This window comes from Leuciscus leuciscus (genome assembly GCF_965113295.1).
Source record: "Leuciscus leuciscus genome assembly, chromosome: 2".
Taxonomy (NCBI): Eukaryota; Metazoa; Chordata; class Actinopteri; order Cypriniformes; family Leuciscidae; genus Leuciscus; species Leuciscus leuciscus.
In genome coordinates, this window is record NC_138726.1 from 30872943 (window position 1) to 30886527 (window position 13585).

The window sequence follows — 13585 nt, forward strand, 5'->3', positions numbered from 1 at the left end:
TTTATTTTATTTTTTGGTAACACTGCACTTTCCAGAAGGTGAATTAATAGAAACAGGAACTAAACTGGAGTGCATTTCCCAAAAACATCATTAGCCAACTATGGTCGCAAGTTCTATTGAACACTATTTGAACTGTGGTTCATTGGTAACGATGGGAAACACATTTATGTATTTTTGATCAATTAAAATAAAATCAGCTTTGGTGGCCTTAGAGGCTTTTTTTAAAAAAACACATTAAAAACCTTACCAAACCCCAAACCTTTGAACAGTAGTGTATGTTCATCTGCAATAGATTATAAAACACAATTTGTTAGACTGGACAAGCAAATCAGTAGCTTCTATTTGGGATGTTAGTTAATAGCAGTATTGTCTCCTTTCCTGTGTGAAATGCCTGTTTGAATGTGCTGCTTCTTGTGCCTCTCCGTTTGGGCTTCCATTAGCATGTCACTTTACTCTTTCTGTCACCAGGTCCCGGGGGCTGAGCAGTGAGGGCCAGTTCAGCCCGTCAGTCTTCCAGTCCTGGAGGTTAAATTCTCCTCTTAACCAAGCTCCAGACACATAAGTCATGAAATGAGGCGAATCATCCTGCTACTTAATTACAAAACAGGCCAAGGCAACGCAGCGAGGCGAAGCCTGGCTCAACGCTCGACCGCGATAAATTTCATGAATGAAGAGCTCGCTTGGCACCCCAGAGGCAAGCAGTTCTACATCTGTTTTCATCCTAAAACTGAGGCTGCTCATCCTGCTTAGTCATCTTTCTCCATGGCCTGCAGCTCATCATAGCGCTTGGCTCTGCCCCTTGGCCTACAGCTCAAATGTACATTGAGATTAGACTAGAAGCCCTGGAGGTTATCAGCCACTTTTATTGCTTTTTTTTCTCCATTCACCTGCTTCGTTTTCTTCCATTTTTGAATCTCTTAAAGAAAGTATCTTGTGGATGAAAGAAAGTAGGACTTAGTACAGCTGTGTTGTAGCATGTCTGAGGCAGTTTTGAAGTAGAGAGTGTTAATTAGTTCCCAGTGTTTGCTGCCGATAGCATGATTTCTATTTGACTCCCGCAGATTTCAGGATTGGAAAAGGCTGGCATTAAAGGCTATAAAGCTTAGGCTCAGAGCATTTCTTGATGAATCATTGCCTTTCTTTCATTATCAGACTAATCAGTTGGCTGAGATGATAATGACTCTTGTGTCTTCCGCTCTTGTTTCTCCTGCCAGTTGTGTTTATTTAGCCCCTAAATGTAAATGTCTAATTAGCTGGTTGGGCTCAATCACTTTTAGAATGGTGTGAATTGCCTCAAAACATGTTCAAATCAATTCCCATTTATTATTTGCTTAGCATGAAACAAACATTAGACTACACCAACCTCAACCAAGGGGATACATGAACAGATTTGGAGAGATTAAGAGATTAATTGAGAGTTTTTGGAGAGTATTAGAGAAAGAACAATTAGGGTGGTAAGCACCAAGCTGGGTATTTTGGACATGGACATGACAATTTAGGTAGTGATTATTATTACATTTTTTTGTATTGAGATTATGTGCATGTGACCAAAATTACTTACTAAAACAAATTTAGTATTTCAGAGGTTGTACCTATATTTATTTAATTGTTTTTTTTATTACTTTTTTTACTTTTTTACTTTTATTTATTTTTATTTTTATTTATTTTTATAGAATTTTTTTCAACATCCTGGAACCTGATTCCTTAATAGAAATAACGAATTTGTAGGTCTTGTTTACAAGGTTATATCAGATCAGTTTAAATCAGTTCAGGGGGTACCAAGAATCTCAGGTCACACACACACACACACACACACACACACACACACACAGTCTGGGGTGCGTTTCCCGAAAGCATGTTAGCCAACTATGCTCGCAAGTTCCGTCGTTATCAGCATAGTTCAACGATTTGGTGTTTCCCGAAACCATCGTTCCAACGAACGTTCGCAAACAGCATCGCAAACTTGTGTGGTTGGAACGACAGCTCTCGAGCTGTGGTTAGAAGCATAGTTTCTAGTTTACATGAGATGTAGACTGAATAAATCCTTATCTTTAGCTAAATAAGCAAGCTGACATTCAGTACAACCCGTGTTATTTATTTAGAATACATACAAATGTAATTTGCGTCTTTTAGTTTGTCAAGAGATTTAAAGCACCGTTTTTGAAGACTGCGCATGTGCGAACGTGCTCTACTATGTAAGAACGAGCTAAATATTGAGTCTGGTAATAAAGCAAAATAACTGAGAAAAATTAAAAATGGTCTTCAGATGCCATGTCTGTAACTTATATGACAAAATCTAGCGTTAATTCGATCTCAAACAGATTAATTAAAATAAGTTATTAGTCCACTACGTGCGAGACGTCATAAACCAACGTGGTTGAACGATACTTTGCGACATACGGTTTCGGGAAACAGTCGTGACTAGCCAACGCATTCTCATCCTTGGGCGTCATAATACTGACGCTTTTGACATTTCGTCTACATCGAACGCACATGGCACCCTTTAGCGTCAATATGAGACGCACAGAGCTTTGTTCGGTTATGGGTAGGTTTAGGTCTAGTGTAGGGATAGGGTTAGACCGCTAGGAGGCGCCTTCTGGCCCATTTCTATCTGCGTCTCATATTGACGCTAAAGGGTGCCATGTGCGTTCGATGTAGACGAAATGTCAAAAGCGTCAATATATGACGCCCTAGGATGAGAACGGGCTGGACTAGCTAGTTGATTTATCCAACGATGCATCTTACTATGGTAGTTAAGCAGCGAGCTATATAGTTGTACAGGAAACGCACCCCAGGTTCGCAATCTTTGTGGGGATTCTCCATAGACTAAATGTTTTTGTATTTTTTTAATTTTTTTTTTACTTACCCATCACAGAAAAAAACCCAAAAAAACCCCATTCTGTATGATTTATAAGCTTGTTTCCTCATAGGGGCGTCAATTTAGGTCCCCACGGTGACACATCCCCATGAGTCTGTGTGCATTCAGGTTGAAGTCCCCACTTGGATAGAAAGATAAGCACACACACACACACACACACACACACACACACAACGGGGTGAAAAAAAAAAGACAATAAACATCTTGACTTCCACAATTAGATCAAATTCAGAGTCTAATGTAATTTGCTTTTATTATTTTCTCAAGACTCTAAGCATCCAACTTATTAGATTCAGGCTTGTAACTGCTTGCCTTTCATGAAAGGTTAAAGAAGGTCTGAGTTGAATTAGAGACATGCAAGATGAATAATACAATTCAAATTCTTCACTTTGTAGGAGGAACAAATTTGTGGGGAACAAAGTTGGTCAACTTTATGTGCGTTCAACATACTTGCATTGACTCTCTGACTAACAGAAGACAGTGTGTAATATAGCATACATAATATGTGTGAGAAAGAGAGAGAAATGGAGAAAGAATTGAAGGGAGGAGGTTTCATTTGCTATTGATTTAAACTCTGGCCTCCTCCCAGGAGAATCTTCTCTCTGTATGAACGCACAGTGGCCAATACAAGTTCAATCAGGAGCATGACTCGTACAATGCTGCTTTTAGATTACGCACAGACTTTTATTGAGTAAAATTATCCTGGCTTTGTTGTCACTACTGTAAAAGCGGAAAGAACCGGAGCAGAGAATGATGCAAGTGGCTAAATAAATAAGCAAAGCGCAGTGATTTAATGGACGCGAGGGCCTATCAAGTTCACTGTGGTTTCCTTCCCAAACAAAAGCACTCCTTATTCGCCCCATCTCAGCAGTCACATATACGTTTATGGAAGAAAAATGTGCAGGGGTGTCACCAGCAGAAGAGAGGGCTGTGTTTAGGTTTGCTTTTTTTCTCGCTCTGACTTTGGTATCTTCCTTCTCTTGTAGAGATATACCACATCATTCTGGCTGCATGAGAGAGCGTAGCAAGGCTTCAATCAATGTCCACGGGCTGTTTCCTCTTAAACGACTATTTAGCACCATGCAGGAAATGTGCTCTGCAATCTATGAAACTATTCCACCACAGTATGTGCCACAGGTTTAACAGATGATTTGCCCAAAAGCATCAGCTATTTTGAGGCCTTTACGGGGTTTCTCCACTTATTTAAAAAAAGGTAAACACATACAAACTGTTTATATGGACACATCTGTTGTCTATTTATCCACTGTTTATGTGCAGCAAAGAATTAAATAACAATCCAGTTGGACTGAATATTACTCTCCACAAACCCTAAAAATCCATGGTGCATTTAGTGAAGGAACAACATTTCAGAGATCACTACTGTTACTAGCAAAACGTAGCAGTTCTTATTACCCTGCACAATGGCACAATAGTAAAACTGGGCCATCTTATTAACTATTTAATAATCTTTTTGTGCGTGTTTGCTCTCCACTTTTACAGCCCCATGTTATACTTTGCAGTCACACTGTTTCGATTTATTCTTTCCATTTCCTTATAAGCGTGAACTTGTGGAACGCTTTTCCACGTTTTAAAGTCCTCTCCATCACTGTGGTGTCTTGTTGTTATTACTTTGTGTTTTTATTGCAGAAGAGAGAAGCTTAAAATGTGTGTTGCGGTGTAAAATCAAATGACATCAGAGTTTCCTTACTTTCTGCATCATTTCTGGGGGTCAGATATGAGAAGGATTATTTTCTTAAAGGAACAGCGCAGCTCTGAGTCAGATGTGTATATTTTCGCAAGCCTGCGTACACGTGAACTACTCGAAAAAGTGGTTGTCCCTTTCATAACCCATCTATAGTGCTTTAGTTTGAATTGTTTGCCCCAATAAACCAATTAACTCTCTAATTGGTTCCACGTGCAGATGCTTTCAAGTCTGGTATCAATCTAGCAGTTTGAATGAATTTGGACGGCAACATTTTTAGTAAACCCTTCTCTTTCTCTTTATGTGGTAATTGCCTTTAACAGCCTGGATCTGGAGTAATTAGCTCCCTTTGAAACATAAATAGAACAGTAGTGATAGAGGAGAGGTGGCATTCTACAACACGAGCCACTGCAACTCTTCTCTCCTCGTTTTGCATGTATCATTTGGCCTATGAGAATACCAGTGCCGCTAATTCCTCCTATTTGGATGCTTTTAAGAGGCATTGCTTATACAGACTGGGACTGTGGTACACAGTTACTAAAACAGATTTACAGGCTTTAATAAAACACAATTTGTGGTTAAGCTCCGGGAGGGCAGTCCTTTGCTTTTTAACAGGAGGCCAGGATCTTATTTCAGCTGCTCTACAAAAGATGGACAGAAATCACATGGTACAAAGTAAAAAAAAAAAATCTCAATCTTTTTTTCTGTCTTTGATGTTCACTTGTTGGACAGTGATGTGAGTGCCATCATGAATAGTTAAAACTGTATGAAGACAGTTGTGTCTTGATTTTACTAAACACTCTTAAAAATAAAGTTTTGGTTGGTTACATAAAGAATCTTTAAAATCCATGTCTTTCCAAAAATGTAATTATAGTGGAAAGGGGTTCTTTAGATTACTCAAATCGTATACACACTAAGAAAAAAAGTTTCATTTTCTCTGAAAGTTTCTTCGTGGAACTAAAAATGGTTATTTTATGGCATCATGGTGAAAACCCCCTTTTGGAACCTTTTATTTTTATGAGTGTTGAAATATTGCTGCTTTAAAAGACACACTGTCTAGACTTGCCACTTCAATCTTGATTCACAAAAAATACTTCAAGTTTCTTATAATATAAATTATAAGGCCTATTTGTTTGATTCACTTGTATTGATATAGTCAGATATTTTCTTTCCGCTGCCTTCTCAAACTTTCGCTGCAGCAGAAGTTTATTCCTGCCTTGTAAATGTTTTTAATTTCATGATATTTTTCATAATGATCTCTTAATCTTCGGCAGAGAAGTGTATCAAACAGTATGTTCCACGTGATTGGCTATTCGCTGCATGTGACACACTTTCAGGTGCACACGCTTACTCGCATATTCAGGATCAAATATGACTTGACAGAGAACGTTTATACAGATCACTGTGAGCCCGTTGAACCTGATTTAAATCAGGTTGGATTTGTATGGATTTGTCAACTCTAAACCTACTCTGAAACTCAGAGTTTTTTCAACTAGCTTCATGCAATAGGTCTCAGAAATAAGTTACCCCTTTACTCCGATCACACAGCCTCCCATAACTGCTAGAATTAAATTTAATGTCTTCTCTATATAGCATTAGCTTTGTTTTGTTGCTATGCTCTTATTGAATAGAATATTGAATCATGAATAGATGTGCTTTGATGGACTTCCAAAGACATACAGCCATTCCACTGCCATTATAAAGCTTGGAAGAGCCAGGACATTTTTTTATATAACTCCGATTGTATTTGTCTGAAAGAAGAATGTCTTATACACCTATGATGGCTTCAGGGTGAGTAAATCATGGGCTAATTTTCATTTTTGGGTGAACTATCCCTTCAACACTATACCCCCGGTTTCACAGACAAAGCTTAAGTAGGTTGTACTTATTGTCAGTAGAATGTCTGTTGGGGGAGCATCACAATAAAGTGTTAGCAAATATTAAGCAGTCAGTCTGTTCTAAAGAGATTAAGTTGTAATGTAGTTGCAAAGTTACTTATAGTTAGTAGAATTTCTAAAGGGGACAATCAAAATAGTTTTTTGAAAAAATAAAACCCTATGATAAAAACAAAAATATCTTTAGACAGTTGAACAGATTTCTTTCAGAGTCAGAGAACAGGCCTATTTACCTTTATAAACAAAACAGGGTTGGAATAGATCTCAGCAATGGGATCCAGATGTGTGTGATTAGAGCCAAACACCTGTAATGAGAATCAGGCTGGAGAGAGAGAGAGTTGCGGTTTAAATTTACTGCTTCCTGCTTAGCTGTTTATTGAGCTCATGGCTGCTTCCCTTCAGCTAACACAACTCATGCATCACTAAAAGGGGCTATTAGTCATTTAGATAATTTGAATCCAATGAGAAAATAAGAAAGAGAGGGGGGTGTGGGGGTATATGTAAAAAAGTGTCTGACTGTCCCCTGAGACGTGTGGTGACAGAAACAGAGAGACAATGATATCCTATTACCTAATTAGTGTGAAGAGAGGTATTCAGCGAGGAAGGGGGAGGTGAGAACACGCAGGACTGTAATTCTGAGAGAATAAATGCTAGCTTACCAAATGCGTGCAGAATGGCTGGCAACTGCATCTTTGGCATCCATTCAGTGCCACCTACAACTCATCCCATATACCACCTGTGCTGAGACAGTATGTTTGGGTAAAAAAAAAAAAAATGTGTTGTATAATGAGTGAGCAAGCCAAAAATGACAGTGACATGAAGAAGAAGACAAAAAAAAAAAAAAAAACATAAATAGGAAGAATATATATAATTATAATGATGACATTAAGATGTTAGTAATAAATGAACACAGTTAATATTTAAGTACGGTAATGTTTAAATTATAAGGATAATGAATAATTTGTGTTTTTTTTAAGTACATTCCAAAATGACTAGAGATGCGTTAAAGCATCTGGCTAGTACAGACCGTAGCTGTGGATGCTTGATTTTGTGTCTTATGGTGTGATATTATACAAAGAAATGCATGTCATTGATGCATGAAAGCCTTACAGCTGTATGTCGGTGGGTATGATATGAAGATTCTTAGTTTACTTTATGTTAGTCTAAAGACATACATATATCAGTCATACATTATTAGTATGCAGGTTGTATTTATGATCTGTAACTACACATAAAGCAATATTCAAACCGGTTTAATTACAGTACTCTTTATGAAGTTGTCTGCACAATTATAATTTTAATTGAGACTTTTTTTTTTTTTGTATCGCTCTAAAAGCATAAAGTACCTACAGACTATCTCTAAGCCAGATTCAGCATGAGGCAGCTATAAATATGTCAAGTGCAGAGGGAAAAAGAAAAGTGTTAGGGAATGAGGAGGGGGGGGGGGGGGGGGAGTACAGGACTGTAGATGTGCAGTAGGGTCAAACAGTCAGAGACCAATAGTGATAATGCCTCTATACGTATCAGAGCATCTTAAATGGAAATTATTTCCTTTCGTACAATGAAGTTTGCTTTGTCACTGTTACAAATTTGTTTTCATTTGATCACTGGCAAATTACTGGAGTTAATATGTTCTGGTTTATCAAATAATAAGCTCATATAAATAAACACAGACTAATATAATTAATGGTTTAATTAAATGTTTTAATTACTATGAAATGAGTAACATTTATGGGAAAAGCCAATTACATATATTTTTTGAATACAGTTTCCGAGTTTATAAAGATCTTAAATTCTCATGGATTGTTGTTTTTTGTCCTTAAGTTTGCATTCTTAAATGCCAAGCAAGCACAGTATAGGAAAACTGTAAATATTATTATTATTTTTCTTGTACTTAAAGAGGTTGATGAGTTAAATAAAGAAAGAAAACCACACTCCATAAATCATTGCGTGGAAAATATTTGTAGGAATTATGTTGGTTTCTTCAATATAAAAAAAAGAAAAAAAAGCCTTATCTAAACACAGTCCCAATAAGTCTTTATCTTCACCTCTATTGCAACTCAACCATGGAGCATTGGGATTTAAGAGACTAAAATCACTTTGCCGAAAGGACAAACACAGTGGTGGAATGTAACACTCATGATTGCATTATGAAGACCGGGCAAATACTTTGAATATTGACGATATTCACTGTTATAAGATACAGTATCTAAACAAAATAATAATAATAATAATAATGATTCTCTATATCTCAACCAGAGTACAGTGTGGGAGTTTAGGATGCAAAATTAAGAATAAAGATGATATACGGCTGTGATTTACAAATCAGCTTGACTAGCACCTAACAAAACAAGCAGTAGGGCATGAAATTGCCTACTTTATCATATCCTACTGGATAATTGTTTTTGTGATTGCTTTTCTATATTTGCAAAAGGCCAATGATTAATATGAATGTGTGTTAAGGGGCATTATTGGTACTGTTGGCATGAAGCTACAGCTGATGTTTTGGGATCAATCTTGTTCATTGCTTTAGTGTCGTAATCTGAATTGCGCATGAGGGCTTGTGTCTGTGTATTTGAGAATGAGACAAAAACCTTGCAAGAAAGAGAACCAGTGCTGGGTAGATTACTTACAAATTGTTGTCCATTATTGATTACAAATTACATAATGAAAATTGTAATCAGTAATGTAATCTAATACTTTACACATCTAAGGTAATATAATCGGACTACTTTTTGATTACTTTTAGATTACTTTTGACTGAACTCGTTGACCACGTTTATCACATTGATTTGAATATGATAATCTTGTACCATATTGATAAAAAAGCGAAAGAAAATGTATTCCATTCTTTCTTTGCAAGAACATGAAATGTTTTAAACATAACAGTACTTACCACAACAATTAATTGTAATTAAACTATTGATTTGTTAAATCTCACAAATTTTACATTTACAGTAAAAAAATTTTACTAAAATAAATAAACTAAAAAATAAACATTTACAAAAAAATATTAAGTATTTCAGTTGATTATGATGTGTGAATATATATATATATATATATATATCTGCCAGACTAGATAAAAACTACTACTTTTGTGAATATGAAGTAATTATGTAATCAATAAAAAAGTAACTGTAATCTGATTGAGTATTGGAAAATAATAATCTAATTATAACTATTTAATTTTTGTAATTTGATTACTTAATTCAGAATTCATATAATCAGTTGCCACCCAGCACTGAAGAGAACACATGAAGTTTTGGGGGTTTGATGGCAGTTTTCTCTACGATGGAAGCAGAATATCCAAACTACAACGTGACCATTAATAGGGCAATTTCTTGAGCAACAGATGGTAAAGGACATTCTGGGTCAAGGTACTTGCCACACAATCAGCGGCCATAATAACGACTCGCAACCCCGATGAACCGCAATCGTTATTTTCCCATTCAAGTCAAACTCTATTACACAGAGAGAGAAAAAACCCTCTTATTATTTGAATATTTCAAATGTACGAGTGCTTAGGATTTGATGCTTAAAATTATACACGTTCCCATGATTGTAGCCCTTCACAAATTTCCTTTTCTCTTCATTTGAACACCAAATGGTGGCTGAAAAATAAGTGCAAATATTCCAGTGCTTTGTTTGCATAGATGTCCTCTAACCTTTTAATAAATAGTACCCTGCACATCGTGTTTCATTCAGAATTTTCCATTCTTATGGCTGACACAAAAATGCTTGATTTCGGTGCTGAAGCCCTTTTGAGCACAATGTGGAGCTTTTCTTTTGGCTTTATTTCGGTGTGTTTTTCCCTCCTCAGGAGCGAGATAGAGAGCCGGGTATCCCTTGCCACAATTTCTGCGCTAACAGTTATATGCCTCATGTCACTCTGCTCTCCATCCAATCCTGTATCTCTCAAGGATTCACTGGTGCAGGTAAATGGAAAATAGCATTTATTCATTCCTCCTGGTCCTCCACGTTGTGTTTACCAACAGCACCGCTCTACTGTGCAGGGCCAACGGACACAATCTCAGCCCCTCCTCATCCTCATCCTGTCACCCCAGCAGCTGCTTTCTCTTTCCCTTTGACCTTCATCGTCTTATTCTTTAGAAGACGAAAGGCTTGTGTGGAAAAGTTTGCTGCAAATTGATTTGAAACTCTCACAGTGTTTATATGCAGAAAATACACAGATTTGCTCCTGCCAGTCTGAACCTCCTGTGAAGCGGCAGAAGTCTCACTGTGATGTGGAGGATTGACAGGCTCAGTATTTCTAAGCAGAAAAGAGATTCAAGTCTCTGTGTACACCTGATGACTCACTGAAGGTTTATTCTTTTCCTGTCTTTCCATACAAAGTGTCTGTGCATGTGTGTGTGTGTGTGTGTGTGACTGTGTCTGTTCTTGGTATTCTGAGACCTAATTGGACTACATCACATTTACACAGTGAGACAAGAAGGTCTGCCAAGCTTCTATATTTCCCTGTCTTGCACGCCTATTCTGTCTTGTCTGGGCAGAAAATTAGAAATGACAATTACGCTTTGCACCGCTCACCGCTTGTTTGTGTATTCTGTACGATATTGTTATTTGAAATATTAATGAAGCAGTCATCTCGTTATTTCAGATTATTAATTCTCATCATAAAACTCACTGCAAATTCATTCCCGTTCTGATTAGAAATATTAGACACACTTCACGTGAAGAAATTTTTTTCTGAGATGATGTTGAATAAAGGGGCTTGTTAACAGTCGTGTTGCCAAAGGCAATATATGTACATTTGGCTTAGACTACTGTTGTAACAAAGATTCTTATCAAATAAGTAGACTGGTTATGGTTTTCACTTGAATTAAGCCCAAAACTAACCCCAAACTTCAAATTTCCATTTGCCAAATGTCATCTCAGACGTAGATGCCCAACGCTGGTACACTCGCAGCTGTGCATTTAGCAGTGTGTTTATGGATGGGGCTTTCAGTCCCCGTGTGGTTCCTCTTTTCTTTGTAGGAGCTTGACCGCATGACTGCTGGCAGGCTGAAATGTACTTTTGTGATTTTTTTCTGGAATATGAGAATTGGTTAGCGTGGCGACACAGTCTGTATTTTGGTGTGGAGGAGGTGGAAAGTAATAGACTCCATATGTGCGCATGCCACATCACTGCTCATTGATGTTGGCTTTCTCTTGTGCTTTGAGAATAAGGCTCAGTAAGGAAGCCTGATGCGCTGACATTTTGAGCTACTTTTGTTGTGGTTCAAACAATTCTTCCAACTAATTAGAGGTAATCGTGTCAGTCTCTGCCATGAATTTAGCTGAACACCTTGAGCAAAATGTGCTTACATTATATTTTGTTGTGCTTCTTTGCCCTCCATCTACTTTGTTTACAGTTGGTTTTCAAGTATGGCACATCAAATAAATCTGAGGATTTAAATTACTGTTGTGACACATTTCACAAATATACACTTGCCACATGTTTATTAACCCAGAAAATTATATCCAGGATTATCTGTCATGTTAGATGACATGTCACAGGCATTCTTTCAGGTGCAAAGCAAATGTCTAAATATCTCTGTCAGATTATTTCTTGTTTATTTTATCACGTTTTACATGGACACATTGTCTATTGTAAGTAGACACAGTGATAGCATTACACTTTTTTTGTGTGTGTGTGATTCCAGAAAATAAGAAGAGCTTTAAACTGCTCTAACATTGGTAATCAAAACTAACAAATTAAATATCTTTATACTACTGGGCTGTTAAATGCTTGAATCTGATTGGTTTATGAACGTTCTAAGTTGTGGAATTGTTTTCAGGGAAATGCACGGCTAAAGTAGTTCCAGGCAGCTCTTGACCGCATTACAGTTCAATATCACTTCATCAAATCATTTCAGTTATTTCAAAGGTCTTAACAGCCTACAACAGCAAAAGAACCAAAAACCACAATGACACTGATGACACTCAAGCCAATCAATATGGTAAACAATAGGATAAAAACAGCAAATTATTTCCATGATTTTTGCCACAAAATTACGTTTTATTATATGGACAGAACACTCTCTCTTTATCCCGCTCTCTCACAGAAATGTGATGTCAAAGCTTCTCTGATGATTTTGTCAGTAAAATATATTACCAACTGAAAACTTACAATTAAGACATTTCTCACTAGCAATGTAGTAACGGCTCTGTTCTTGGAGCAGATAAACTGACACACTACAGCAAAATATATAAATAACCAGTTATACTAATGTAGAAATATTATATATATGATTGGAAATGTTAGATGTTGATGAATGTTTATAAGTAGTAAGAAATAGTTTTACTGTATAGCTGAGCAAAAGAAACTCAAAAACGTAAAAACAACTTACTGCAAACATTTGAATTGTTTATTCTTTCCTAAATGAATGACTGACTGACTGAATGATTTATTTATTTATTTATTTATTTATTTATTTATGTATTTATTTATTTATGCTTCTGAGCATCTCAGACATTTGCATCGTTGGAAAACAGCATCCACACACTGCAACCCAGTAATCTGTTGAATATGTCATGAATAAATGCAGACTTTTTTTTTTTTTTTTTTGATGCTGAAAGTATGAACGCTTCTAGTTTCTAATACAGTACCAAAAAGACTGAAACTTTTCTTATTCATATGACAACTTCACTGGCTTAAAGCTACATCAGACACAATTCAGATGGAAATGTTGGGGAAACCATAGAAACCATGCATGCACTGAAAAAAAATTTGGAGTAGGATTTACTTGAAAAAAGCTAGGCAACTTTTTTCAATCAGAAAATGCTAGTAAATTTACAAAGATTTGCCAAGTAAAAACCTAAACATATTTATCAGTAGCTTTAATTAGAAATATTTAAGTTAAATTTACTTGGAATTTGGAATTAAGTAACTTTACTTAACCTAGTTAAGTGAAAGTAACAAAGAAAATGAGTCATTTTAACTTGGCTAGTAAAAGGTTGATTATTATCGATTTAGTTGAAATTTCCTTTGCATTACATTTCACTCAGACAATAATATTGAATTATACCAGTCATTTATAATATGTGTTTTACTTAGATTATCTAAGTAATTTATACTACATCATGTCAGATGTATAGCATCATGTGAAT

At 36.4% G+C, this 13585-nt stretch overlaps 1 long non-coding RNA gene across 1 annotated transcript in view; it reads left to right on the forward strand.

The window, feature by feature from the left end:
- The window catches only part of LOC309493129, a 130392-nt gene extending 128819 nt beyond the window's left edge, over positions 1 to 1573 (forward strand). Inside the window, exon 3 of the long non-coding RNA XR_014203809.1 lies at positions 469 to 1573. This is a non-coding gene — a long non-coding RNA (uncharacterized lncRNA). The remainder of the gene's footprint in view (positions 1 to 468) is intronic.
- The last annotated feature ends 12012 nt before the right edge of the window (positions 1574 to 13585 follow it).